This window comes from Mytilus galloprovincialis, chromosome 2 (genome assembly GCF_965363235.1).
Source record: "Mytilus galloprovincialis chromosome 2, xbMytGall1.hap1.1, whole genome shotgun sequence".
NCBI lineage: Eukaryota > Metazoa > Mollusca > Bivalvia > Mytilida > Mytilidae > Mytilus > Mytilus galloprovincialis.
In genome coordinates, this window is record NC_134839.1 from 47,110,814 (window position 1) to 47,136,965 (window position 26,152).

General features: G+C 31.3%; 2 long non-coding RNA genes across 2 annotated transcripts; one reads left to right on the top strand and one right to left on the bottom strand.

Moving 5' to 3' along the window:
• Positions 1 to 17,103: 17,103 nt before the first annotated feature.
• Positions 17,104 to 18,753, bottom strand: LOC143063708 (uncharacterized). The gene is made up of 2 exons (XR_012975081.1): positions 18,337 to 18,753; positions 17,104 to 18,090 (listed from the first exon to the last, which is right to left on the bottom strand). It is a non-coding gene; the product is annotated as an uncharacterized LOC143063708 (long non-coding RNA).
• Positions 18,754 to 23,303: 4,550 nt separating this feature from the next.
• On the top strand, positions 23,304 to 24,759 carry LOC143063709 (uncharacterized). Its single transcript, XR_012975082.1, has 2 exons — positions 23,304 to 23,447; positions 24,592 to 24,759. It is a non-coding gene; the product is annotated as an uncharacterized LOC143063709 (long non-coding RNA).
• The last annotated feature ends 1,393 nt before the right edge of the window (positions 24,760 to 26,152 follow it).

Below are 26,152 nucleotides of genomic sequence, written 5' to 3' on the forward strand. Positions count from 1 at the left end.
AACTGTGAATGTAGAATTTTTTGCAGTGTTAGAAAGTGGTGAAAATTCTAAAAAGGCTATCATTATCCCTTATGGGCCAGGAAATACTACCGTGCCACCTTAAGGGGGATATATATTTTTACACTAAATCAATAAAGGAACTTTTTTTACCCATGCAATTTGTAAGTTTATCAATAAAAAGTTGATTAAGGGCAACTATGATAAAAACAAGCCTTAAATTCCACCCATGAGAGTAAAAATTGCTGATTCAGCAAATTTTGACTGATATGTAGGTAATAATGTAAAAATTTACCTAGAAAGTAGAACTTCATTATTTTTATGTAACTTGCAAAATATTTGTAATTATAAATGCTCGCTTTAACTTTTCGCAGTGTCTGACACATGTGCAACCACTGAAATTTGAGACGCGACATTCTTCGGTTGCATGTACATCCTATTATTTTCACCGAAATAAATAAATTGCATAATTTCTTATATTTTTCCAACACAAGTACAGCTATACTAGTTTTCTTGAGGTTTAATTTGTAGTTCTAATGTAAAATGACACCAGAAGGAGCTTTTGGGGAACCAGTAAGTGGTTAAGGGGTTCTTACTTAGTCATTTATCTCTCATATTGGTCTGAAAAAGAGATAGAAATAGGGGTTTCTGTACATTAACTAGACATTATTTTTGACAAAGAATGTATTTATAATGCTATATCAGTAAGATTAAATGGTTTATTCATTTTCCATGCAAATACCATTAGTTGTTAATATTTTCTGACAGTGAAAAGCACAATTAAGGCAAATTGATTATGTAAGGGGACATAATTTAACTTAATGCATACATGAGAAATAGACAAACAGTCAACTTAGAGATGTATTCTAGTACATGTATTGTCAAACAGATTTTGGAATAATAGTTAACTGCAATATAAAGACTCTTGTTGTATTGCCCTCATAATCTGGAAATGTTTAAAGTAATATAAGGCATGCTGTAAAATGTGGAATGGACTTTAATATCAGTTTTCATGATTTGGTGCTTAAACTGTTTCTTTTAGTCAGATTAACCATAAACATAGTTGGCAATCCAATAATTCCTCCTGAATCACCATGTTTGACTTCTGTGTAGATTTGAAACATAATATATTTGGGTTTTGTTCACTCCTTAAGTAAAAATGGTAAAATGAAAAAAAAGTGAAAATCTGCCAGATGGGGTAGGGATGTAATGTTTCATTTTTTTGGGGTAAGAAATGAGTGCAGACTAGTATTCTTTATTGTAATATGTTCCAAAGTAAGAAGTCTATGAATCATAGGTGTCATAACTGGTTTCAAGTTTGATATGTCTTGGTTAAGGGGGATATATATTTTTACACTAAATCAATAAAGGAACTTTTTTTACCCATGCAATTTGTAAGTTTATCAATAAAAAGTTGATTAAGGGCAACTATGATAAAAACAAGCCTTAAATTCCACCCATGAGAGTAAAAATTGCTGATTCAGCAAATTTTGACTGATATGTAGGTAATAATGTAAAAATTTACCTAGAAAGTAGAACTTCATTATTTTTATGTAACTTGCAAAATATTTGTAATTATAAATGCTCGCTTTAACTTTTCGCAGTGTCTGACACATGTGCAACCACTGAAATTTGAGACGCGACATTCTTCGGTTGCATGTACATCCTATTATTTTCACCGAAATAAATAAATTGCATAATTTCTTATATTTTTCCAACACAAGTACAGCTATACTAGTTTTCTTGAGGTTTAATTTGTAGTTCTAATGTAAAATGACACCAGAAGGAGCTTTTGGGGAACCAGTAAGTGGTTAAGGGGTTCTTACTTAGTCATTTATCTCTCATATTGGTCTGAAAAAGAGATAGAAATAGGGGTTTCTGTACATTAACTAGACATTATTTTTGACAAAGAATGTATTTATAATGCTATATCAGTAAGATTAAATGGTTTATTCATTTTCCATGCAAATACCATTAGTTGTTAATATTTTCTGACAGTGAAAAGCACAATTAAGGCAAATTGATTATGTAAGGGGACATAATTTAACTTAATGCATACATGAGAAATAGACAAACAGTCAACTTAGAGATGTATTCTAGTACATGTATTGTCAAACAGATTTTGGAATAATAGTTAACTGCAATATAAAGACTCTTGTTGTATTGCCCTCATAATCTGGAAATGTTTAAAGTAATATAAGGCATGCTGTAAAATGTGGAATGGACTTTAATATCAGTTTTCATGATTTGGTGCTTAAACTGTTTCTTTTAGTCAGATTAACCATAAACATAGTTGGCAATCCAATAATTCCTCCTGAATCACCATGTTTGACTTCTGTGTAGATTTGAAACATAATATATTTGGGTTTTGTTCACTCCTTAAGTAAAAATGGTAAAATGAAAAAAAAGTGAAAATCTGCCAGATGGGGTAGGGATGTAATGTTTCATTTTTTTGGGGTAAGAAATGAGTGCAGACTAGTATTCTTTATTGTAATATGTTCCAAAGTAAGAAGTCTATGAATCATAGGTGTCATAACTGGTTTCAAGTTTGATATGTCTTGGTTAAGGTGGCACGGTAGTATTTGCATTCCAGAATTTAGGTTGCTCTTTTGTGTACCCTACTTAGGTAAATATATCTAAACAGTGTGATTGGACAAAAAATACAGTATCAACTGAACATACTTTCCCAAACTGAGGGATGAATCAGGTGTAGAAAAATATGAAATAATTTTACATACAGATGAAAATGAATTTTTGAGAATTTTTTTAAATTTTGTATTCACTGCACCATAAAATACCTAAAAGTACTAGTGGCCTTAGGTTTTTAAAAATAGCAAAAAAAGTAAACGGTCATGATACATATTCAAATTCATTTCTGAATAGTAAAATGAAAGTACTTCAGTTAACTGTGAATGTAGAATTTTTTGCAGTGTTAGAAAGTGGTGAAAATTCTAAAAAGGCTATCATTATCCCTTATGGGCCAGGAAATACTACCGTGCCACCTTAAGGGGGATATATATTTTTACACTAAATCAATAAAGGAACTTTTTTTACCCATGCAATTTGTAAGTTTATCAATAAAAAGTTGATTAAGGGCAACTATGATAAAAACAAGCCTTAAATTCCACCCATGAGAGTAAAAATTGCTGATTCAGCAAATTTTGACTGATATGTAGGTAATAATGTAAAAATTTACCTAGAAAGTAGAACTTCATTATTTTTATGTAACTTGCAAAATATTTGTAATTATAAATGCTCGCTTTAACTTTTCGCAGTGTCTGACACATGTGCAACCACTGAAATTTGAGACGCGACATTCTTCGGTTGCATGTACATCCTATTATTTTCACCGAAATAAATAAATTGCATAATTTCTTATATTTTTCCAACACAAGTACAGCTATACTAGTTTTCTTGAGGTTTAATTTGTAGTTCTAATGTAAAATGACACCAGAAGGAGCTTTTGGGGAACCAGTAAGTGGTTAAGGGGTTCTTACTTAGTCATTTATCTCTCATATTGGTCTGAAAAAGAGATAGAAATAGGGGTTTCTGTACATTAACTAGACATTATTTTTGACAAAGAATGTATTTATAATGCTATATCAGTAAGATTAAATGGTTTATTCATTTTCCATGCAAATACCATTAGTTGTTAATATTTTCTGACAGTGAAAAGCACAATTAAGGCAAATTGATTATGTAAGGGGACATAATTTAACTTAATGCATACATGAGAAATAGACAAACAGTCAACTTAGAGATGTATTCTAGTACATGTATTGTCAAACAGATTTTGGAATAATAGTTAACTGCAATATAAAGACTCTTGTTGTATTGCCCTCATAATCTGGAAATGTTTAAAGTAATATAAGGCATGCTGTAAAATGTGGAATGGACTTTAATATCAGTTTTCATGATTTGGTGCTTAAACTGTTTCTTTTAGTCAGATTAACCATAAACATAGTTGGCAATCCAATAATTCCTCCTGAATCACCATGTTTGACTTCTGTGTAGATTTGAAACATAATATATTTGGGTTTTGTTCACTCCTTAAGTAAAAATGGTAAAATGAAAAAAAAGTGAAAATCTGCCAGATGGGGTAGGGATGTAATGTTTCATTTTTTTGGGGTAAGAAATGAGTGCAGACTAGTATTCTTTATTGTAATATGTTCCAAAGTAAGAAGTCTATGAATCATAGGTGTCATAACTGGTTTCAAGTTTGATATGTCTTGGTTAAGGGGGATATATATTTTTACACTAAATCAATAAAGGAACTTTTTTTACCCATGCAATTTGTAAGTTTATCAATAAAAAGTTGATTAAGGGCAACTATGATAAAAACAAGCCTTAAATTCCACCCATGAGAGTAAAAATTGCTGATTCAGCAAATTTTGACTGATATGTAGGTAATAATGTAAAAATTTACCTAGAAAGTAGAACTTCATTATTTTTATGTAACTTGCAAAATATTTGTAATTATAAATGCTCGCTTTAACTTTTCGCAGTGTCTGACACATGTGCAACCACTGAAATTTGAGACGCGACATTCTTCGGTTGCATGTACATCCTATTATTTTCACCGAAATAAATAAATTGCATAATTTCTTATATTTTTCCAACACAAGTACAGCTATACTAGTTTTCTTGAGGTTTAATTTGTAGTTCTAATGTAAAATGACACCAGAAGGAGCTTTTGGGGAACCAGTAAGTGGTTAAGGGGTTCTTACTTAGTCATTTATCTCTCATATTGGTCTGAAAAAGAGATAGAAATAGGGGTTTCTGTACATTAACTAGACATTATTTTTGACAAAGAATGTATTTATAATGCTATATCAGTAAGATTAAATGGTTTATTCATTTTCCATGCAAATACCATTAGTTGTTAATATTTTCTGACAGTGAAAAGCACAATTAAGGCAAATTGATTATGTAAGGGGACATAATTTAACTTAATGCATACATGAGAAATAGACAAACAGTCAACTTAGAGATGTATTCTAGTACATGTATTGTCAAACAGATTTTGGAATAATAGTTAACTGCAATATAAAGACTCTTGTTGTATTGCCCTCATAATCTGGAAATGTTTAAAGTAATATAAGGCATGCTGTAAAATGTGGAATGGACTTTAATATCAGTTTTCATGATTTGGTGCTTAAACTGTTTCTTTTAGTCAGATTAACCATAAACATAGTTGGCAATCCAATAATTCCTCCTGAATCACCATGTTTGACTTCTGTGTAGATTTGAAACATAATATATTTGGGTTTTGTTCACTCCTTAAGTAAAAATGGTAAAATGAAAAAAAAGTGAAAATCTGCCAGATGGGGTAGGGATGTAATGTTTCATTTTTTTGGGGTAAGAAATGAGTGCAGACTAGTATTCTTTATTGTAATATGTTCCAAAGTAAGAAGTCTATGAATCATAGGTGTCATAACTGGTTTCAAGTTTGATATGTCTTGGTTAAGGTGGCACGGTAGTATTTGCATTCCAGAATTTAGGTTGCTCTTTTGTGTACCCTACTTAGGTAAATATATCTAAACAGTGTGATTGGACAAAAAATACAGTATCAACTGAACATACTTTCCCAAACTGAGGGATGAATCAGGTGTAGAAAAATATGAAATAATTTTACATACAGATGAAAATGAATTTTTGAGAATTTTTTTAAATTTTGTATTCACTGCACCATAAAATACCTAAAAGTACTAGTGGCCTTAGGTTTTTAAAAATAGCAAAAAAAGTAAACGGTCATGATACATATTCAAATTCATTTCTGAATAGTAAAATGAAAGTACTTCAGTTAACTGTGAATGTAGAATTTTTTGCAGTGTTAGAAAGTGGTGAAAATTCTAAAAAGGCTATCATTATCCCTTATGGGCCAGGAAATACTACCGTGCCACCTTAAGGGGGATATATATTTTTACACTAAATCAATAAAGGAACTTTTTTTACCCATGCAATTTGTAAGTTTATCAATAAAAAGTTGATTAAGGGCAACTATGATAAAAACAAGCCTTAAATTCCACCCATGAGAGTAAAAATTGCTGATTCAGCAAATTTTGACTGATATGTAGGTAATAATGTAAAAATTTACCTAGAAAGTAGAACTTCATTATTTTTATGTAACTTGCAAAATATTTGTAATTATAAATGCTCGCTTTAACTTTTCGCAGTGTCTGACACATGTGCAACCACTGAAATTTGAGACGCGACATTCTTCGGTTGCATGTACATCCTATTATTTTCACCGAAATAAATAAATTGCATAATTTCTTATATTTTTCCAACACAAGTACAGCTATACTAGTTTTCTTGAGGTTTAATTTGTAGTTCTAATGTAAAATGACACCAGAAGGAGCTTTTGGGGAACCAGTAAGTGGTTAAGGGGTTCTTACTTAGTCATTTATCTCTCATATTGGTCTGAAAAAGAGATAGAAATAGGGGTTTCTGTACATTAACTAGACATTATTTTTGACAAAGAATGTATTTATAATGCTATATCAGTAAGATTAAATGGTTTATTCATTTTCCATGCAAATACCATTAGTTGTTAATATTTTCTGACAGTGAAAAGCACAATTAAGGCAAATTGATTATGTAAGGGGACATAATTTAACTTAATGCATACATGAGAAATAGACAAACAGTCAACTTAGAGATGTATTCTAGTACATGTATTGTCAAACAGATTTTGGAATAATAGTTAACTGCAATATAAAGACTCTTGTTGTATTGCCCTCATAATCTGGAAATGTTTAAAGTAATATAAGGCATGCTGTAAAATGTGGAATGGACTTTAATATCAGTTTTCATGATTTGGTGCTTAAACTGTTTCTTTTAGTCAGATTAACCATAAACATAGTTGGCAATCCAATAATTCCTCCTGAATCACCATGTTTGACTTCTGTGTAGATTTGAAACATAATATATTTGGGTTTTGTTCACTCCTTAAGTAAAAATGGTAAAATGAAAAAAAAGTGAAAATCTGCCAGATGGGGTAGGGATGTAATGTTTCATTTTTTTGGGGTAAGAAATGAGTGCAGACTAGTATTCTTTATTGTAATATGTTCCAAAGTAAGAAGTCTATGAATCATAGGTGTCATAACTGGTTTCAAGTTTGATATGTCTTGGTTAAGGTGGCACGGTAGTATTTGCATTCCAGAATTTAGGTTGCTCTTTTGTGTACCCTACTTAGGTAAATATATCTAAACAGTGTGATTGGACAAAAAATACAGTATCAACTGAACATACTTTCCCAAACTGAGGGATGAATCAGGTGTAGAAAAATATGAAATAATTTTACATACAGATGAAAATGAATTTTTGAGAATTTTTTTAAATTTTGTATTCACTGCACCATAAAATACCTAAAAGTACTAGTGGCCTTAGGTTTTTAAAAATAGCAAAAAAAGTAAACGGTCATGATACATATTCAAATTCATTTCTGAATAGTAAAATGAAAGTACTTCAGTTAACTGTGAATGTAGAATTTTTTGCAGTGTTAGAAAGTGGTGAAAATTCTAAAAAGGCTATCATTATCCCTTATGGGCCAGGAAATACTACCGTGCCACCTTAAGGGGGATATATATTTTTACACTAAATCAATAAAGGAACTTTTTTTACCCATGCAATTTGTAAGTTTATCAATAAAAAGTTGATTAAGGGCAACTATGATAAAAACAAGCCTTAAATTCCACCCATGAGAGTAAAAATTGCTGATTCAGCAAATTTTGACTGATATGTAGGTAATAATGTAAAAATTTACCTAGAAAGTAGAACTTCATTATTTTTATGTAACTTGCAAAATATTTGTAATTATAAATGCTCGCTTTAACTTTTCGCAGTGTCTGACACATGTGCAACCACTGAAATTTGAGACGCGACATTCTTCGGTTGCATGTACATCCTATTATTTTCACCGAAATAAATAAATTGCATAATTTCTTATATTTTTCCAACACAAGTACAGCTATACTAGTTTTCTTGAGGTTTAATTTGTAGTTCTAATGTAAAATGACACCAGAAGGAGCTTTTGGGGAACCAGTAAGTGGTTAAGGGGTTCTTACTTAGTCATTTATCTCTCATATTGGTCTGAAAAAGAGATAGAAATAGGGGTTTCTGTACATTAACTAGACATTATTTTTGACAAAGAATGTATTTATAATGCTATATCAGTAAGATTAAATGGTTTATTCATTTTCCATGCAAATACCATTAGTTGTTAATATTTTCTGACAGTGAAAAGCACAATTAAGGCAAATTGATTATGTAAGGGGACATAATTTAACTTAATGCATACATGAGAAATAGACAAACAGTCAACTTAGAGATGTATTCTAGTACATGTATTGTCAAACAGATTTTGGAATAATAGTTAACTGCAATATAAAGACTCTTGTTGTATTGCCCTCATAATCTGGAAATGTTTAAAGTAATATAAGGCATGCTGTAAAATGTGGAATGGACTTTAATATCAGTTTTCATGATTTGGTGCTTAAACTGTTTCTTTTAGTCAGATTAACCATAAACATAGTTGGCAATCCAATAATTCCTCCTGAATCACCATGTTTGACTTCTGTGTAGATTTGAAACATAATATATTTGGGTTTTGTTCACTCCTTAAGTAAAAATGGTAAAATGAAAAAAAAGTGAAAATCTGCCAGATGGGGTAGGGATGTAATGTTTCATTTTTTTGGGGTAAGAAATGAGTGCAGACTAGTATTCTTTATTGTAATATGTTCCAAAGTAAGAAGTCTATGAATCATAGGTGTCATAACTGGTTTCAAGTTTGATATGTCTTGGTTAAGGTGGCACGGTAGTATTTGCATTCCAGAATTTAGGTTGCTCTTTTGTGTACCCTACTTAGGTAAATATATCTAAACAGTGTGATTGGACAAAAAATACAGTATCAACTGAACATACTTTCCCAAACTGAGGGATGAATCAGGTGTAGAAAAATATGAAATAATTTTACATACAGATGAAAATGAATTTTTGAGAATTTTTTTAAATTTTGTATTCACTGCACCATAAAATACCTAAAAGTACTAGTGGCCTTAGGTTTTTAAAAATAGCAAAAAAAGTAAACGGTCATGATACATATTCAAATTCATTTCTGAATAGTAAAATGAAAGTACTTCAGTTAACTGTGAATGTAGAATTTTTTGCAGTGTTAGAAAGTGGTGAAAATTCTAAAAAGGCTATCATTATCCCTTATGGGCCAGGAAATACTACCGTGCCACCTTAAGGGGGATATATATTTTTACACTAAATCAATAAAGGAACTTTTTTTACCCATGCAATTTGTAAGTTTATCAATAAAAAGTTGATTAAGGGCAACTATGATAAAAACAAGCCTTAAATTCCACCCATGAGAGTAAAAATTGCTGATTCAGCAAATTTTGACTGATATGTAGGTAATAATGTAAAAATTTACCTAGAAAGTAGAACTTCATTATTTTTATGTAACTTGCAAAATATTTGTAATTATAAATGCTCGCTTTAACTTTTCGCAGTGTCTGACACATGTGCAACCACTGAAATTTGAGACGCGACATTCTTCGGTTGCATGTACATCCTATTATTTTCACCGAAATAAATAAATTGCATAATTTCTTATATTTTTCCAACACAAGTACAGCTATACTAGTTTTCTTGAGGTTTAATTTGTAGTTCTAATGTAAAATGACACCAGAAGGAGCTTTTGGGGAACCAGTAAGTGGTTAAGGGGTTCTTACTTAGTCATTTATCTCTCATATTGGTCTGAAAAAGAGATAGAAATAGGGGTTTCTGTACATTAACTAGACATTATTTTTGACAAAGAATGTATTTATAATGCTATATCAGTAAGATTAAATGGTTTATTCATTTTCCATGCAAATACCATTAGTTGTTAATATTTTCTGACAGTGAAAAGCACAATTAAGGCAAATTGATTATGTAAGGGGACATAATTTAACTTAATGCATACATGAGAAATAGACAAACAGTCAACTTAGAGATGTATTCTAGTACATGTATTGTCAAACAGATTTTGGAATAATAGTTAACTGCAATATAAAGACTCTTGTTGTATTGCCCTCATAATCTGGAAATGTTTAAAGTAATATAAGGCATGCTGTAAAATGTGGAATGGACTTTAATATCAGTTTTCATGATTTGGTGCTTAAACTGTTTCTTTTAGTCAGATTAACCATAAACATAGTTGGCAATCCAATAATTCCTCCTGAATCACCATGTTTGACTTCTGTGTAGATTTGAAACATAATATATTTGGGTTTTGTTCACTCCTTAAGTAAAAATGGTAAAATGAAAAAAAAGTGAAAATCTGCCAGATGGGGTAGGGATGTAATGTTTCATTTTTTTGGGGTAAGAAATGAGTGCAGACTAGTATTCTTTATTGTAATATGTTCCAAAGTAAGAAGTCTATGAATCATAGGTGTCATAACTGGTTTCAAGTTTGATATGTCTTGGTTAAGGGGGATATATATTTTTACACTAAATCAATAAAGGAACTTTTTTTACCCATGCAATTTGTAAGTTTATCAATAAAAAGTTGATTAAGGGCAACTATGATAAAAACAAGCCTTAAATTCCACCCATGAGAGTAAAAATTGCTGATTCAGCAAATTTTGACTGATATGTAGGTAATAATGTAAAAATTTACCTAGAAAGTAGAACTTCATTATTTTTATGTAACTTGCAAAATATTTGTAATTATAAATGCTCGCTTTAACTTTTCGCAGTGTCTGACACATGTGCAACCACTGAAATTTGAGACGCGACATTCTTCGGTTGCATGTACATCCTATTATTTTCACCGAAATAAATAAATTGCATAATTTCTTATATTTTTCCAACACAAGTACAGCTATACTAGTTTTCTTGAGGTTTAATTTGTAGTTCTAATGTAAAATGACACCAGAAGGAGCTTTTGGGGAACCAGTAAGTGGTTAAGGGGTTCTTACTTAGTCATTTATCTCTCATATTGGTCTGAAAAAGAGATAGAAATAGGGGTTTCTGTACATTAACTAGACATTATTTTTGACAAAGAATGTATTTATAATGCTATATCAGTAAGATTAAATGGTTTATTCATTTTCCATGCAAATACCATTAGTTGTTAATATTTTCTGACAGTGAAAAGCACAATTAAGGCAAATTGATTATGTAAGGGGACATAATTTAACTTAATGCATACATGAGAAATAGACAAACAGTCAACTTAGAGATGTATTCTAGTACATGTATTGTCAAACAGATTTTGGAATAATAGTTAACTGCAATATAAAGACTCTTGTTGTATTGCCCTCATAATCTGGAAATGTTTAAAGTAATATAAGGCATGCTGTAAAATGTGGAATGGACTTTAATATCAGTTTTCATGATTTGGTGCTTAAACTGTTTCTTTTAGTCAGATTAACCATAAACATAGTTGGCAATCCAATAATTCCTCCTGAATCACCATGTTTGACTTCTGTGTAGATTTGAAACATAATATATTTGGGTTTTGTTCACTCCTTAAGTAAAAATGGTAAAATGAAAAAAAAGTGAAAATCTGCCAGATGGGGTAGGGATGTAATGTTTCATTTTTTTGGGGTAAGAAATGAGTGCAGACTAGTATTCTTTATTGTAATATGTTCCAAAGTAAGAAGTCTATGAATCATAGGTGTCATAACTGGTTTCAAGTTTGATATGTCTTGGTTAAGGTGGCACGGTAGTATTTGCATTCCAGAATTTAGGTTGCTCTTTTGTGTACCCTACTTAGGTAAATATATCTAAACAGTGTGATTGGACAAAAAATACAGTATCAACTGAACATACTTTCCCAAACTGAGGGATGAATCAGGTGTAGAAAAATATGAAATAATTTTACATACAGATGAAAATGAATTTTTGAGAATTTTTTTAAATTTTGTATTCACTGCACCATAAAATACCTAAAAGTACTAGTGGCCTTAGGTTTTTAAAAATAGCAAAAAAAGTAAACGGTCATGATACATATTCAAATTCATTTCTGAATAGTAAAATGAAAGTACTTCAGTTAACTGTGAATGTAGAATTTTTTGCAGTGTTAGAAAGTGGTGAAAATTCTAAAAAGGCTATCATTATCCCTTATGGGCCAGGAAATACTACCGTGCCACCTAGAGGTGGGACATTTAAAGACGTATCGTATCCGTATCTGATACGTTGGCGTATATGCACGTATCTATGGGTTATTGAACTGATAAATCATGTTAAGGAGGGGTATTTGCGAAAAATATCAGTCGAGGGAAATTCATTCTCAAGACTGGTATTTTTTCGCAAATACCCCTCAAGAACATGCGGCTATATCTGTTTACTTACACCGAATGTCAATGCTAAAAAATGCATCAATTGATGATCGTGACGTTACCAGCGTCCAGTCGGATAGAGTATTTTTTGGCAAATACCACGGCAGAGAGGGTAAAAAAGGCATATCCTTTTTTGCATATACCCCGGCGGCGTTAAAAATGAACGATATTCATATGATAACAGTAAATTGGAGAAAATACAGTGGCTATCAACCAATCAAAACCAAGGATTCTTACATAAGGTGTAATTATGCCTATAATTGATTATTTATGTGTTTAGATAGTACATATTTATATGTTTTATTTTTGTTTTGTTAGATGTCTTTCGGTCATTAGCACACTGTTTTTATTACACGATAGTTTTCAATCTATTTATGTTTACTCGTTTATAACTAAACACACAATATTTAAACCTTTAATCATCACTTTTCAGACATAAATTTAAATAAATTTAAGTTAAGCAACAAACAATCAATCAATCAATCAAAATTGTGTTATAGGTAGTGTGAATATGTAACATAGAAACGTAACTTTTAGACCAATTCAGTTATTAAAAATGAAAGAGACAACGATGAAGTCCTTTCACTATGTTTTTCCAACTCTTTGACATATTCTCCCGATTGATTGCTATATATATATGTATTTTAACAATAACCAATATATAAGTTCAGATACGTCAACGTATCAGATACAGATACGATACGTCTTTAAATGTCCCACTTCTATTGGTCGGTCATTTAAAGACGTATCAACCGTATCATATACGTTGACGTATCCGCATCTGCAGGTATACCAAAAAACAGTATATGATCCCGAGCTTTAATTTTCTGTACTTTAAATAATGCAAATGGGCGACTGATTAATTTCTAATGCAGAAATTTACAAAACAATAAGGAAATATCGAGTTTTTGTGGAATATCTAACCCTACTTTTAAAGATATTCCGGATAGTTGGAACAGTTTACAGGCATGATAGGAGTGAATACGGTAAAATCGTTTGTTTGTTTATGAAGTTGTGCTCGCGTAGCATTGACAAATTGTTAATTGTTGATTGACAAATAGAGTGATACTCAGTACTTTCTATTACCTTTTATGATAAAATCGCAAATGAACAATATTCAAAGTGCCTAACATGTATATAAGTAATGTATTTAATTTTATTTTTTTTTTTGTTAATTCATCTTGAAGATCTTGAAATATTTTTTAGCTAGATTATTAAAGGATTGTGTACGATATTCGTGTACCTGCCCTACATTGGATCCTTCTTAAGGGCACGTAAAAGTAGTTGATAGAACCCCTTATTTTTTTTTAACAAAACACCACTATCACAAATATTGAAAGTGTATGTTTAATTTTTTCTAGGAGATTCCAATTTAGTTTTTTTTTAAATAAATTACGGTCTTATTAATAAGCTCGGGATCACATAATATTTTTTTATATATCTGCAGATGCGAATACGTCAACGTATACGATACGGTTGATACGTTTGTAAATGACCGACCTCTATTATGATAGGTTAGTTGTAGAATCGGCGGTCGGTAATTCATTGTTTAATTGGCACAAAAACGGATCAAGCTATTTTTGTAGTACGTTTGTCTTTGGATAATATGTTTATGAAAGGTTATCATAACAAAAACACTGCACCCCACCTAAAATCTAAACTTTTCAAAAGAAGTTTAAGATTCATCCGAGTACTTGCGAGTACTCGAGTATCATGACCGAGTATCCGAGTAATGAATTTCAGATCTTTTGACATCCCTACTATATACATACAATAAGTCTTTCGAGGACCATGTGGTAGATCAACAATAACCTTTCAAAGTTTTGAATTGTTTTGAAAATTCTATAATTCAACATGTTTTAAAACTTATTTGTATCTCAAATAGAAGTAACCCCATGATTGTGGTTAACGTTGTTTTTCCTGGATTTGATACAATTACAATTTTTGGTACACTTTGTGAGTCAGTACTCTGAATAACCACAATTATTGAAGAATGGATTATATGCATGTCATTATGTAATGATAATTCATACAAAGTAACAGCAAATTTATCTTGCTTAATACAAATAATTCTGTTTCAGAATACAATCATTTTGCTTTTGATAAACATATCAATAGGACTTCCCCCTAGTGTTCTATAACGATATAATTTAGTGTAATATTCTTCAAACTATGTATATATTTATAAAATTGCAGACATAATTGTTCTATTTGACTTTCCTCTGGTATCTTTTGTCCCTCTTTTACTGTTAAACCCTAATTTCACAATCATACACTGAGATAGGTAAAATCATTTCCAACTGAAAATCAACCAGTAAATCCAGTTTTCTACTTTTTTTCCATAATCCTAAATACTAATCCATAGCCCTTTTAGCTTGACAAACTAACTTTTCTTTAGCTTTACAGAATGATCCATATGAAATTATTTCAATATATGTAAAATCATTAACAATGTCTATAATTGTACTATTACAAGTAAATGCAAGGCTTTTAAATATCAGTTTAAAAAGTTCATTTTTCAAAATTACAATCTTACTCTTAGCTTCATATGCTTCTAATTTCAACTGTTTGAAAAACAAATAAAAGGAATTCAAGGCAACTTGTTATTTAGAATAAGACTCTGATAAAATAACAGTATCATCAGCACAGAGATGCAATAACAACTTTAAAATAAACAGCAACAATCATCATTATCAAGGAAAATATAAGCAGCATTGACAAACCATTATAAAATTGTTATAAAAATTTAAGTATAAAAAGAAGATTTAGTATGATTGCCAATGAGACAACTCTCCAAAATAGAACAAAAATAACACCGAAATTGACAACTTTAGGTCACCATACGGCCTTCAACAACGAGCAAAGTCCATACCACATAGTCGGATATAAAAGGCCCCGATATGACATTGTAAAACAATTCAAACGAGAAAACTAACGGTCTAATTTATGCACAAAAAAATAAATGAACGAAAAACAAATATGTTACACATAAACAAACGACAACCACTGAATTACAGGCTCCTGACTTGGAACAGGCACATACATACAGAATGTGGCGGAGTTAAACATGTAAGCGGGATCTCCCCCTCCGAACCTGGTACAGTGGTATAACAGTACAACATAAGAACGAACTATCGTTTTAGGTTATATTATTTAAAAACCACAAAAATAGTTGAGCTGACAAATTTTCTTCGCGCACGCCAACATTACGAAAGCGGAAACTTGCAGTTTTACAAACTTAACGTACCTAAATTTTCGCATTCTTATACAAACTCTGATTTACTTTAGACACTTAACCATCAACACATTGTTGGAGAAACTTGTGAACCTTTTTTCTAAACATCATTTTTGGGTTTATATGGCTGTAAAAAAATGATTGGTGCAGAAAAAAAATGTGGTGGTGCGTTTCTTTTTTTGCTACGGTCCTTTGAAAGTACCCAATTTTGATAATTTCCCATTTTTGGGCTATTATCGTTAAAAAAAATAACAGTTCCACAATTAAACTTCTTTTCATACTCTCAATAAAGATGAAGATGACCAATCTGAATAAATTCAACTAAAAAAAATATAGGTAGGTGTTATTATAAGAAAGTTTTATCATATTTTGATGATTTTTCGTGTCAAATTTACCATCTCTGTTTAAAGAACAAAATGCAAATTATTTCAACTTCCTTATTATAAATGATTGAAACAAATACATTATCTAAGACAGTTCAAACGAAAAAATTATATTGGATGTTTTCGCTTCTGGAAAAATCATTTTTTGTATCCCTCACCCATTTTTCTCAAAATTTCAGCTTAAAAGACTGAATTGATAGTAGAATTTAAAAATTTCATTACTAAAAAACTACTTATTTGAAATACACAATTCTTTCACAGAGTTAAGCTTGATAATGATAATTATCAAATTCATTGCTATTTTTCACTGGTATCACATGTTTTTGGAAATAATTCCAGAACGAGATTTCAGTGAGACTGAATGAGACTGAAACGTCAGAAGAATACATCCTTAAGGATGTATTTAGGTGAGGTTTTGGAATTCGTGTCATATTTTCGGACTCCTTGGTGTTTTTCCATACAAAACAAGGTAAAATATTTTGCCCCATAACACCCATTTATTTTCTCATATAAGACTAAATAGCTCATGAAAGGTCATTTACCAAAATTTAAGAAGATTCTTAATTTTCTTTCTTTTGTTTTTGGACCCACATAATACCAATGCAAACATAAAGTAAAAGTCCGAGTCAGCCTTTTCCCGCCATATTTTAAATCTCAAATATCTCGAGAATGAGTTCCATGACCTACAATATTTTGTGCTTATTTATATCCTTAAAGAATGGTCTACCAGCTTATTAAATCAATTTTAAATTCTTGATTTATTAATTTTCACCTTACCTCAACTAAGTACATCCTTAAGTTAAAGGATTATCTTTAATCAACGAAAGCACTAAATAAAGTTTTGCTGAACCTCAAGTAATAATCAATCAAACATTTCATATTAAAAATATGATATAAGTAGTACCATAATGCTTTCTATAGGACCTATGGGGTAATAGTTACTTATTCTTTAATGAACTATTTAGATTTGACCTGGTTATTTGAAAAATCTCATAAACAATAAAATAAGTTTATTTCTCTTCCTGAGTCTAGATTGTGTTGCTTTAAATGCATATCTTGTTTTTACATTAATCAAGTCGTATTCTAATGTGTAAAAAAAAAAAACATTTAAAGCGATTGTGGTTTTTTTTGTATTTTCAACAAAAAACAACAGTTAGTTTTCCCTCCTTTAATCTACAGACGAAAGATGCCAGAGTAACATTCAAATACACAAATCTGACAACGCCATGTCTAAAAAGATAAAAGACAAATCAAACAATAGTACATAAAACACAACATATAATACTAAAGACTAAGCTACTAGAACACCACCAAAACTGGGGGTGGCCTCGGAATTGACAAAGTTGAAACCACTTCTTCTTGGCAATATCTGTCGTCTTTAAATTTTTATCTGAAAATCACGGCGCACGTAATAATCAGAACACGTTGATTGAGACACGTGTCTTGCAAGACTGAATGTCAAAAGAAAAAAGTATAAACATCGATTGTGATACATGTAAAATAACGGCATTCACGTTGCACGAAATTGACCCTTTATCATCTTCTGTATTCAGTGCTGTTAATACGTCTATAATTTACAATCCTTTAGAGCATATGAGTATTGTAAATATTTTTTTTGAGATTCAGTTTTTATTTTCATTGCAGTTCGATCACAATTTATCCAAACCGTAACTGAAACTTTCCATTTTTCCTATGTCTTTTCCGTTTATAAAATTTTCGAATAAGTTTCATAAGTTTGTGATAATTCCAACGTGTACTCATGTTATTCCAAGACAAACTGCTTTTCTTCGATCTATGGAATAATATTTTTCTGTTTTGACGTTCTTGATGTGATTTTGCATTGTCGTCAATCGACCGTCCGTGTCGCAGCTGTATGCTTCCAGATCCGTTTGAATTCTTCCATAACCAGTATTGTTGAAGAGTTTGAGCGGAAGTTGGATCTAGTTGTCGTTTGCCTCTTTCTTTTATATTCCTTGTGTTTAAATGTTTACTAGAAATTACTGACAATAATTTCGAATATGTCATTTGAGAATGTATGCCGGTTATATCATTGTCTTTTGAAATTGGTAATGGTATGACTGATCCATAAACATAGTATATTAACACTAGACTACAACACGCGCATCTTGTAACGTCCTTCCTGCAAAATAATTAAGAACTGTTTAGGCAGACCTATGCAAATGCATTTAAAATGAAAATCCAGCATCACATATAGACTATGCACTAGAATTTTGTAAAGTTGCTGGGTTGTCAGTATTATATATAGAAAATAGAGTAATCATATACAAAATATTTGCACATTTGCATTTGATATAAAGTGAAATTCAATAAAGAATAATATAAAAAAAAACCATACACTTGTTAAGGTTAAATTAAGTTTCTTTACCTCATTGCCAACATGTACAACTTCGGTTATAACAAATGAAGTCAAGTTTCGTATCTAAATACATTGGATAACAATGCAGGAGACATTCCTGTGCTATCGCCCTTCAGATAAATATCTTTAGGGGAGATTCCTCAGGTAATAATTTTTGATTATGGGAGATGATCATGGTGTGTTGTTGATCTACGGGACATCCTGAAATACCATATACCATCATATTCTGGACATAAATGGTGTCTTTAACAAAAATGACTACTCCACATTGCCGTTGGTTCATAAAATATTACAATGTGAATCAACATTGTATAGATTGGACAATTCTACAAAACATGAAAATAAAAACCTGAATTGAAATTGAATAAATAACAGGACATTTAAAAGATGATAAAATGGGTTCTCTCCATTGCCAGTAAAAGCGTAGTAATGACCCATTCGTATTTTGAGGCCGCAGTTAATCGATTGCCACCTTTGTAAACAATCAACAGGAAATCATGGATATTTAGGTAAGAACGTGTATATACATAAAGCTGGGTTCACACTGCCGATCAGATCAACTCGATGATCCCGATTGTCAAAATTTCTACGACCTAGCGTAACCAAATTCGTGATCAGGTCTGTTTACGACTTCTACCCGACCGGTATCCGACTGTACACGACTTTAACTCGACCCGTCACGACTCCTTAATGGCTGTATCAAGACCAAAACCCGACCACTAACAAAAATTGTGTATAGGGCCCAAACATAAACCTATACATGTTACTTGTATATAAGATAAGATAAGATAAGATAAATTTTATTATCCAATTTTGGGCCCCGAAAGGCATAAAGATTATAATAAACAAAGAAAGAAAATCCAACTAATGACAGAATACATATCAAAAGAAACTACAAATTGTAAGAATATATATTTTTATACTGGTATAGCCTTTAGCCTTTTTCCCACATGCTGCAGCGAATGGCCTTCTTCGGTGACAAAAGTTTTAACAATAATGAGATATAATGTATAAGGTGTAAACATAGGTCACTAATAATACAGGTAAGTTTTGGTCGATTGATTTTAATCCAAAATCCTGAATATAATAATATAAACACTAGACTCTTGTATACAATCAGAACCAAAATCAATATCAAAGGAAGAAACAAACACTAATAAGACTGTATCTGCAGAACATTTCAACTTGTCATATGTAATAAAATGATTTCAACTGGCTACTTGTTTTTTAAACCTTTCATAGCCTTCTGACCTCATTTCTCATACAGCTCTATTTAGGTGAGTATTTTAACAACTAATATTTTCTATTTTCTGGTTGTCTTGTATGTTTTTTAATTTAATTTTATTTTATTTAACATGTTTTGGAGTTAAGTGTGATGTAAAAAAAATCAATTTTCACTGAAATGGTACACAAATTTTATTGAGAGACCAGCTGAGGACCAACTCCGGGTGCGTGATTTTCTCTCTGCGTTGAAGACCCATGTGTGGCCGATCGGCTGGTATGTTTGGCTGGGTTGTTGCCTCTTTGACATATTCCCTATAATTTTTTACCTCAAAATTAAAAAAAAATATATATATATCATCATTTTCATCTTGGGAAGAGTTAAGTTTTATAAAATTAATAAAAAATAAATAAATCAATAGACACTTTATAAACAATATAATGTTCAGTCTGAGAGTTACATGCTCTGTTAAAGTCCGGAATGGAGCAGATGTATTCCATTCCTTTGATTAGTTTGACCTTAGGGTTTTGCCATTTAATAAAGGACTTTCAGATTTGAATTTTCTTTAGAGTTCGGTATTTTTGCTATTCTATTTTTTCCTGACTTGGTCCAGACATTTTCTTATATACAAAATGGTAGATTGAACCTGGTTTGATAACTATCTAAACCTCTCACTTGTATGACAGTCGCATAGAATCCATTATATTGACAAGAATGTGCATGCGAAACAAATACATAATAGGTAATAGGTAAAATAATTAGTTATATTGGTTAAAACTTTGATTTTCGAAAAACTAAGAATTTTCTTATCCCAGGAATAGATTACCTTAATCATATTTGGCACAACTTTTTTGAATTTTGAGTCCTCAATGCTCTGCAACTTTGTACTTTTTTAGCTTTAAAACTACTTTGATCTAAGCGTCACTGAACAGTGGTGAGTTTTATGTAGCCGAAAAGCGCGTCTGGCGTATTAAATTATAATCCTGGTACCTTTGATAGCAATTACAGCTGTCAACATTGTGTTATGATCTGCGGTGCTTTGCTTTTGCGCCAATTGGCATTTCATTTGCGCCAAAAAAACCTTCATTTGCACCAATAATTAAACCTTTCATTTGTAAATACGCATGATATAGATTAATACAGGTATTAATTTTAAAAAAAAGTTAAAAAAAAAAAAAAAAAAACACTTTTGATAAAGTTCTTGTTAGTCAAAACATATTCCTCAGAAATAAGTAATCATAAAACCATAAGTAAACTTTTCAATGAGTTTTTGAGATTATACTTTTTGCTGGTTTACCTAATGGTTGCGATTGTTCGAAGTTTTGATAATTGTTTTGTGTTCCATATCAGTTGTACTTTTCACAATTTTTCAGAACATCTGAATTGACAATGTCCATATTGATACATGTACATTTAAAATGTGAACACTATAAAGATCTAAACCTAAGTGACTTTCAGTTTTGTATTTAGAAATGAGTATGATTGAACTGAATCAATTATCCAGAGGTAATACTCTGAGACTACTTGTATTGTATTCTCAGTAATACTGTCTAAAAAATCTTTAATATTCATGATAGAGCGATGATTATTTCTTTCTTGTTATATATAACCTGTATTACCTGTAAAATGGCGCAAATGAAGTAGTTAATTTTTGTCGCAAATGAAATATAACCTTGTGGCGCAAATGGGAAAGACTGGATTTTTCAAAAATTGGTGCAAATGCAATGCGCCCATGATCTGAACGCTTAAATCAATATAAAAACAAGCATCTAGGCAGAAAAGAAAAACAATATGGCATTAAGACACTATACAGACGAAGAACATCAGCAAAATTGAAAGAATATATGATACATAATTATTGATAATATTTCAATAGACCCTATTCAAATTAAAAAAGAATTAATAAAAACCTACTAAAGAGGTTTTGTAGGAATCGGGTCTGTCTGTCTTCAAAGTAAAGATGTTAAACGGCACATACACGTCCCCTGGTTTTACTAACATATACATGCGATATGTCTAAGGACAAATTTTGGATTTTTATCTTCTGAATCGAACTACAATTAAAGTTTCAAGTTTTTCAAGTTTCAAGTTTTTTTATTTCTCAAAGACCCCAACAGGGGTATGTGAACATTTACATAATATAACAAAATAACAAAGTATCAAAGTAATGCAGTGGACATTATAAACATTCATTAACATATATACTTTGAAAAAGTAATGCATTTAAAGGAAGACAGTAAACTTCAAATGGACATATAAATGGTTGAAAAAATATTAGTTTGACAACATCTAGTACAATTTTACAAAATTTTGCAATTTTAAGAACAACATTGTATAAGAGTCAGAATTAAATAACTCATAAAATGTGTCACTTTTGTGGTTGGTAATAAGATTACAAGGTAATAAAGATTTCCTTTCATTATTGAAAAAAAGTACAATTAAATAAATAATGATATTCATCCCCTAGTTGGTTTTTGTTACATATGTCACAAATTCTGTCATCACGTTCTATACCCCAAAAGCGACCCCTTTCAATAGGGAGTCGATGATTTAGACATCTACAATTGCATAAGGCTTTTTTCAAATCATCTGGTAAATTAAGTAAATAATATTCTAAACCATGATTATATTTAAAAATTCTGTAGTTAAGACATTTTGGTGAGTTAAAAATAGTTGTACCCCAATTCTGCTTAAATTGGTCACATAATCTCTGTTTAACAAGTTTTGATAATTTTATACATTTTGGTACATTTTGTGCAATCCAATATTCAGAAAAACCACAATCATTCAAGATATTTTCAATATATGTTATCCACTTAGAATGGAAAAATCTTTCTTATGCATATTAAACAACAATTTGTACAACATAGCAGATATCTTGTCTTGTTTATTACATATGAGCCTTTTCCGCATACCTATCATTTTGCTCTTTATAAATATGTCAGTAGGATATCTACCTAGTTCTCCATATAAAATACAATTGGGAGTAGATTTTTTAAAACCAAGTATAATTTTGTAAAATTGTCAAAACAAAGATTCAACAGCAGAAAAAGATCCATTTGACATAAAAATTATACCAAAATACACAAAGTCATCTACAACATTTAAAATTTCACCATTTAAAGTAAATACAGGTTTGTCAATTATTTTACGTTTATTAAATATAACAACTTTTGTCTTTGAAGCATTAATTTCCAGTGGCGGATCCAGAACTTTTCCTAAGGGGGCCCGCTGACTGACCTAAAGGGGGGGGGGGCGCTCCAGTCATGCTTCAATGATTCCCTATATAATCAACCAAATTTTTCCCACGAAAGGGGGGCCCGGGCCCCCAGCCCCCAACCCTCCCCCCCCCCCTGGATCCGCCTATGATTTCTAAATTCCATAAAGTTATGACACATCGTAACGTGGAACTCTTTCGAAAACATATATATCTTTCGACTATGACATATATGTCCCAAGACCATCGTAAGATATATTAAATTAAGTCATATGATACATTTAACAACCAGGCCCTTGATGTTTCTTTTTCAACTTATTTACAAGTATGCAAGGTTCATTTAATAATAACATGGACTTTCCCTAAAATTAATAGTCACATGATAAAATTAAAACGCTTCTCCCACTACACATACATAATCTATTTATAACAAATAATGATTAAACGTCTTTGTATTTTACCTGGATTTTGGTCTTTAAAATCGATTTATGATATTTGTACACCGGTATATAAAAATGCTGATGCAGAAATTGTGATGTACTTAAATAATCCATACACAGTCATACCAAGTTATTACCCCTGATATCTTAGGAAGAGATACAACAACACATTTGGTGTTTCAGAGATCTTTACTTGCGAAACATGTCGGAAAAGTTACGGCCAAGACTTGAATTGGAACAGGTAGGTGAAAGTTATTTCTCAAATTAGTTTGGTAATTAACAGTCACATATTCATATGACGGTACATATATAGGGGGGGGGGGGGATGACTAAGATTAGCTTAATGTGTAAGCCTTGAATAAATGCGTTTGTTCATATATTCTACATGTACCTCTGATTGCAGGAATTTTAAATGACGAGTTATATACAAACATTCGAATCGTATTCTGATTTTTATTAATTTTGATTAATATAAAATTTCCCTGGAAGCAGGCTCCCAATAAAAATAATTTTGGTAATCGATACTCGTTGTCAATATAATGGAATTTTATGCTATTTTCATACAAGTGAGAGGTTAAGCTAGCTTTAAAACTTGATTTAACCCACCATTTCCTTCAGAACATACTTGTACCGGCCTCTGGATAAAAGAAACCTAAAGAAGTTTTTCGCTTTTTTTCTTATGAGAAATTACTATTACGTTTATCTTTCTTGTCAGATTGACAAACAAAAAATCATGGCAAAAACAAAAGATGACTCCATAAAAACTACATAAAGACTGATGAAAAAGAGCCTAACTAAAAGACGGAACTGACTTGGGATCGGGGTAAGGGTTAGCAGATCGTGCTCCATATGTTACCCCGTCGTATGTTGCTCCTATCAAATAAGTTGATAAGTAATATCATGCTATTTGAATCACATATAGATACTTCTTTTAATCCATGATATATTTCACCGAATTAAAAAGCACAAAGGAACATAACTGAAAACCTAAGCCATAATTTCACACGAACCTGTAAACAGAACTATGAACGAACTTCGAAAGGAAAGCTGAACCTGTACCACATGTGACCCAACAAAACCATATTAAGATTCTACAACTTGATCATGTTGATCAAATCTTTACTCTTGTCATAAACACTTTATCGATACCATTATGTCAACCTGTAACTAACAAGAGTTTATAACCTTTTTCTATATATTACGTTGTCTATCACAGATATGCTATCAACATCTTGTTCTTTAGAAGATAAATACACGCAAGTATAGTTATTTAGTAAATTAGTAGCTGGGTAGAATTACCTGTGAGAGTTCTCCTAACCACCTTCCTAACCAACCCTTTCTCTATATCCATATTATGATATTAATAAAACTGTTTTCCTTTGCAGGCATTCAATATTATTGCCAAACAATTTGAATTTAAAGATGCCCATTTAGAGTTGATGTCTGACGGAAGACAAGCGGACTTGCTAACCTTCATCAAAGAGCATTTTCATCCTGACGAACCGATAATGCGAAGTATCGGTTATACTCCTGACGAAGAATATGATCAACTTGTCACAATGTTTCACAAAGATAATCTGTCTCTCGTGCTTGTTTCTGATAAAACTAATGAGATTATTGCATGCAGAACAATGGGTTTGGCACATAGAGATGAACCATTGGATCCTTCCGAACTAGAAAACGAAAAACTTGTAACACTCTTTAAGTTTTTTACCCATAAACACGAAGAAATGAATGTTTACAAGCGTTTCAACATAGAAACGTCTCTAGATTTTTTTGTTTTAGGCACGCATAGAGACCATAGAAAACAAGGGATTGCTTCCAAAATTTTCCAAGCTGCAATGTTGTTTGCAAAAGAGCTTGGACTGAAGCAAACGTGTATCCATGGTGACGCAACAGGTGTTTTTTCTCAAAAGATATTTGAGAAATTTGGATTTGAGACTTTGCACACTTTTAAATACGACGAGTACAAAGTTGACGGCGAAATCGTGTTTAAAGATACTGGTATTCATAAATCAACGAAAGTGTTTGTGAAAAAATTATAAAAAAAAGTGCAACGTAATAACAAATAAAATACCAATAAAAGCAATGCAAATTAATAACAAATCAACGCTACGAAAATGGTAGTTTTGATAATATAAAGTACTAGTATAGTGTTTTCAAAAAATGACATCTTTATGAACTAGCTGTCATCATGAATAGAATTAAGTATTTGATTTAAAACAGAGGAGAGAATAGATGACAAGACGTCATGGTGCGTTTCAATTCATGTTATTGGACTAAGAGAACCACCAAACTTTTGAAGGAAAACAGGCTATCATAGTCATCCAAGATCGACGTCTGATCTCATAGCCTAAGTGTTGAAAGGCTCGAAATTACTGTAGATGATTCTGGTTGTTAATTTGTATTATTAAATTAAAAAATATCAATATTCAGTGTCGTATATGGCAATGTTTTTGGTGTGTTACAATATGTATAACACCAGGCAAAGGTCTAATAATGACAAATGTCCATTCTATTGAGGAGATATCCTATAAAGTCATCTATGATTCTATACCTTTTACTTTAGCACCCCATTATTCCATTACTTTTGTCTCTAATTTTATTTTAGGGCCCCTTATTCTGCTATTTTGGCTCATTAATTTCAATTCTATAAACCCCATCCAAACCGTAGCTGTTGTATTGCTATAGTCTTCGATGAACATGTTCTCTGTGCAGTAACTGTAATTGTCTTCTTGTACGGGTTCACGGGTGTCTGTGAAACAAAATTCGTTTTCCATCATCGACCTCATGTTGTTTCATTGTATCATTTTGTGTACCCACTGCATTTTGGTGTTTACTGCATCCATTTGTAATAGTACTGGTATGTATTTTTTAACCATGAGGCATTTTTATCGTGTTGTTGAATTTGACCCTTGTAAATAGGTACCAGGATTATAATTTAGT